The sequence below is a fragment of the Diadema antillarum genome, unplaced genomic scaffold, assembly GCF_040938485.1.
Source record: "Diadema antillarum isolate AM-2024a unplaced genomic scaffold, OU_Dant_1.0 seq00001177_RagTag, whole genome shotgun sequence".
Lineage (NCBI taxonomy): Eukaryota > Metazoa > Echinodermata > Echinoidea > Diadematoida > Diadematidae > Diadema > Diadema antillarum.
In genome coordinates, this window is record NW_027271980.1 from 172,909 (window position 1) to 178,600 (window position 5,692).

At 37.4% G+C, this 5,692-nt stretch overlaps 1 non-coding gene across 1 annotated transcript; it reads left to right on the forward strand.

Moving 5' to 3' along the window:
* Window positions 1-379: 379 nt before the first annotated feature.
* Window positions 380-452, forward strand: Trnaf-gaa (transfer RNA phenylalanine (anticodon GAA)). Its single transcript has one exon. It is a non-coding gene; the product is annotated as a tRNA-Phe (tRNA).
* The last annotated feature ends 5,240 nt before the right edge of the window (window positions 453-5,692 follow it).

A 5,692-nucleotide genomic window follows, 5' to 3' on the forward strand; every position in this document is an offset into this window, starting at 1 on the left:
ACATAAAATGAGTTATATTATTATGAAGAGAGAGAAAGAGATACATAAACATATTTTTCTCTCTCCATCACTATGTACAGTAGAAACTGAGAGGATATTGTACAAAGTTAGAAATGTTCTATAAATTTGAATTTATTTAGATAATACATCGAATACTTGGACAACTTTAAGGTATAACATATGCTTAAAGTCGTTAATTGTGGTCTTAAGTATTGCAATTTGGCACTGTATTTACATTTCTATATTCTATATTATGTTATAATTTGTTTTATTTTCTTAAAGCACATTAACATTCTCCATCAGTCTGAAATAAGTTTTAAAAAAATTGGTATCATAATTCTTAAAATTTCAAGATATCACCATCAGAAGCACCCAAGGACGCTCGGTGGTCTAGTGGAGATGACGCCTGTCCGAAGATCAGGAGGTCGGAGGTTCGAATCCTGCTCGAGTGTGTACGCCCATGATTTTTTATCAAAAACACAGATCAATTCAGTGCTTATTTGTAGGGCAATTTGTCAATCATTTGCAATGAAAAACAGCTCGACAAAAGAATTTCATGAATTTGAAAAATAAATGTTGTTGTTCATACTGGCAAAAGTACATAAAACTTCAAATACCCCGTGTATAAATATTTTACATGCGATGTAATTTGTATACAAAACAGCGGCAGCAGCAACAGGAATAGACATCGCTCCATGTCAAGCATTCACAACTCTGTCTCCCACCAGGAACTTGTTTACCAGTTTCAGAAATAATCCCGCTTGACAAAAAACGCCTTTTCTCAATTATTTGCTCATGTCAACACCGTCCTGGGATATGACTTTTTTTAATTTGTCATAATCATTGCAAGCCCATCGCAGAGTGCACTTATACTAGGTCAGACGGAACCGTAGCTGTTGGTCCCATTATCGCGAAGAAAACATGACGCTGTATATTCTGACTTGGACCAGACCCAACAATCTGCAATCAACGCCTGGCACGCGGCAGGTTAGCCGCGTCCCGAAAAATGACGTTGGTGTAGCAGCTAGATTGACTTCCATGGGTTCAGATAACAGTCAATTCAATTCAGTTCAAGTTAGTTCATTTCATTTCATTTCATTTCATTTCAGTTCAGTTCAGTTCAATTCAGTTCAACTCAATACTATTCCGTTTGGTTCAAATCAAATCAAATATTCATTCACCATCACTTCAGAAGTATGATAAAAAAGTAACGCAAAGATACACAATTATATACAAGTCATTGAAACAGGGAAAGCTAAGAGTTGAACTTGGTGTTTTGCTGGGAACCTTAAGAGAAGCAGTGATTATAAAAGGGGGTCGAAGGGCCCTGCTTTTATTATTAAAAAAATGATAATATAGTTGATTTCATCGTAAGTCTATGGCAGCCTGTGTGGTAAGGAAATTTAAAATCGATCATATCTTGGCGAACAGAAACACTTTTGGATTTGTTTAAGCATAAACAAGGAAGGACAAATCATTGGTTTTGCATGTTCAGACCAGTCTGCATGTGTAGGTCACGCGATATGAACGACATAAAATAGCAGCAATCACCACAGCAAAATCGTCCACTATTTATACACTGAAGTTAATATCGAGATGGGGGTAGACATTTAGAGAATAATATCTAGGTATGGCACAATAGCTTCTCTATTGATTATAGCATAACTGTACAGAAAAGAATAATACCGAATCGAGCTAAATCAAATCAAATCAAATAAGATCAAAACATGAACAACAAATTGATTGTATAATTTCACCTTATAGTTTATTTGCTTATCTTGGTGACATGGATCTGTGCAAAAGTCTCCCAATTCAATGTCTTACCTCATGTGCTAACAACAACAACAACAACAGCAACAGCAACAACAACAACAACAACAACAGCAACAACAGCCATTGCTGGTATAGAATATCGTTATCATCGTTAGCTGCTGCAGTTATAAAGTACAGTATTATCGTAAAGTGCTTCCACGCTGGTAATGTTGGATGAAAAAGCCATACGCTACATGAAAACAATTTTAGTGAGGGCGCCCTGCTATAGGGCTCCCTCCTATTCATCAAAAATGTCCATTGCTCCGCCCTTGCTGTTGCTCTCCTAGTCACGTCCTTCACCCTCATTTCCAATAGTGGTTAACCTATGGCAGGGACATTTATGGGTGGGCGGTCGGGGAGGGGGTGCTGTGAGAAGCTGTAAGTGTCCCCTCTCATAATATGCATTTCACGTTAAGTTCTGACCTACTTACAAGATATTCATTTCCCCCAAAACACAGTTTTGCTCCAATTAGCTTATTGTTACCATCTTCAAAGGCATTGCCAAAAGGAAAAAAAAAAACACAAAAAAAACACAACAACAACAAAAGATAGACTTAGAGTTAGAATATGTTTTGCGATCATTAACCCCCATCACATATAATTATTATGTCCCCTTTATCAGATTCTTTTTAATTACTCTTGCTCTTCACAAGAAATCGTTACACGATAAACCAGAGGACTTTGTCTCTCATTCAGTGATGATCGACAAACCCGTGGGAATAACTTTCTGAAAAAGAAAGGAAGGAGAATCAGAATTTATCAGAAACAGAAGGAGGAAGTAAACAAGGGTTTTACAAAACTAAACTGGTCAGAGTGTATTAACTCTTTCGAACTCGAAGCTAGCTAAGTTGGCGTGATCTCAAAATGAGCGGTAAGGATCGTGATCTAGCAATAGTCACAAATCGCGAATGACCATTTACGAGTTGTGTTGCCTCCTTAATAGATCAACGTGGCACATATGCCTCTGGTGTTCAGTGTTTTGGTGTTTAGTGTTTGATGCTTTGCCTTTCTTTCCTTCACCCATATAGGATGGCAGTAATCTACACGAGTGATAGACATCATTCTAATCCGTTTACATCATTAAGATTCAAAAGACGAACCTTTCATAAGGGAGGGTCATCCCAGGGTCATCAACAAAAGCCGTTGGAGGCATGCGCATTCTAAACTCTATTAAAATGCTTCGCTGGTCATCTTGGGCTATCCTCATGTGCTAGCTAGCAAACGGAACCAGCGAACTAATGCAATGGTTATGTACCAGTTAAAGATAATTTGCAATACAAAATTAATGCACATTGGCTTTTATTGATACATGATACCCCGACCATCAACTTTGTGGCCGGAAGAATATCCAAATAATAATTTGTTATTATTCTAAAATAATGATTTTCTACCCTTTTTCTTTAGATAACTTGGTTACGCCTACGATAACCCTCCCAAACCAAGGTTCTGTCAATAACACTACCAGCCAATCGCGGGTAAGATGCTGATATGATTAACAAAAGACATTGTCATGCAGATTCCCCTAGACTGAACATGTTTCTCTACAGTGTCTTTTGTCTTTTGTCAATGGCTTTAATTGATTCATAATACGACAATCATCACTTTTATGGCCGGAAGAATATCAAACATTTGTCATTTTTCAATGATAAAGATTTCTGCTCTTTTTCTTTATAGATAACTTGGTTACGCCTACGATAACCCTCCAAACCAAGATTCTGTCAATTACATTATCAGCCAATCATTGGTACAATGCTGATATGATTAACAAAAGACATTGGAATGCACCTTCCTCAGATTCCCCTAGACTGAACATGTTTCTCTACAGTGTCTTTTGTCTTTTGTCAATGCCTTTTATTGATTCATGATACTCCAATCATCACTTTTGTGGCCGAAAGAATATCCAAATATTTGCCATTTTTCTATGATAATGATTCCTGCTCTTTTTTTTTTTTTTTTTTTTTTTTTTTTTTTTTTTTTTTTTTTTTTTGGTTACGCCTACGATAACCCTTCCAAACCAAGATTCTGTCAATAACATTATCTGCCAATGACTGGTAAAATGCTCATAAAAAGTACGATTAACAAAAGGCATTGGAATGCACCTTCCTCTAAACTGAATATTTTCCCTTCTGCAAAAATGTACTGTGTATTTTGTTAAAGGGATCGTACAGTTTTTGGTTGAGACCTAATTTCAGGTTTCTAACATTTTTTTTTGTGAGATAATGAGAAACCTCTTGTGAAATATGAAAGAGCATGTAATTCTATGAGGAATTCAACGTTTATTTGATGAAAATTGGTTTTGAAATGGCTGAGATATCCAAAAAAGAGCAATTCTGATAAAGTGTGGGACCCACACTTTATTACGATCGCATTGTTTTACTTTGTTTTTGGATGTTTCATTCATTGCACACCCGATTTTCATCAAATAAACTTTGAATTCCTCTTAAAATGGTATGCTCTGTAGTATATCATAAGTGTTTTCTTGGTATCTCGCAAAGAGTTATAAGCCCAATTCTCATCTCCACCAATACTGTACTATCCCTTTAATATACATACTGATAGTAACATGGAAACGGCGAGTTATGCTCAGACTGTGGAAAGGTGCATTCCGATGTCTTTTGTTAATCATATCAATACATTAGCACAGATTGGCAAGTGGTGTTATTGACATAATCCTGGTTAGGAAGGCTTTTTGTGGGCGTATCCAGGTAAACAAAAAAACAAACAAAAAACAAACAAACAAACAAACAAACAAACAAACAAACAAACAGCAGAAACATTATCATATAGATAAATGACACGTATTTAGATATTCCTTTGCAACATAAGTGATTTTCAGGGTGTCATGAATCGACACAAGTCAGGATACATTAACTTATATTGTATAGTTCTTTTTATGATAGTATAAACAGGATCCTGGTGCTTATTTTGAATGAATTTTATTATGAGATTGGCACACAGGGCATTGAATGTATAAGGGCCGTTTATTTCTTCTTTCCTCTCTTCTTACAGCACCTAAATGAAAAACAATGCCGGCACTCCTTCCCCTAAAAAAAAGAAGAGAACAGCAAACAGGACGAATGTGATTCGATTGTGTGTACACTAAGCACAGAGGCATATGACATTGCTGCTTACAGAATATTGCAAGTAGTGCACGCAGAGGCTCAATAATAAGCATTACATGCCACCAGGCCACACCCCTTTCATTTCGCTCGGGAGCGTACCTACCACAGCCTATGGCTTGACAGGTAGCCAGTAAGTTAACAGCAAAATTCTCCGCGCATGCGCCGTCCTCTACTCGCTGCTATTATCATCATCAATGGTTAATTGTTGTTGTTGTTTTCAAGCAGAAAGAAAAAGGTACAAAAAGTTCACTACACGCTTTGCAGCTTATTTTTCAAGCGATCAATAAGCATCGCTCCCTATTGATAAAATCGGCAGGTCGGCGTAACTTCAGCTCACAAGTCGTCCAGTAGTCGTTGGTGGAAGGACATTGTCGATTCTCATTCGCTCTCTCCCCCTCTCCCTCACTTTATCACCCTCTCTCTTCAAACTCTCTTCGATTAGGAGCAGACGATCTTGCATTGCAGGATATCGATACCACCTCATCGGCATATTGCATTTTACAAAGCCATCGCCAGCCTTCCCCGATATTCTTCAACCAAAGAAAACGATTGACAGTCACTATCGGGAGTCGTCTTGTCGTCTGCCCTGCAAAGAGGAAAAACAGAGAGATCAGCCGTGAATAAATTGCTCGTGAAGAAGAAGGAGTAAAGGAGGAATAGAGAGCATCATGAAGTTCTTAATTCTATCAGTCGTTCTTCTCGCTGCTGTGCACCAGACATATACAGCTAGTAAGTCGATCTCTGTATTGCTTTCATCT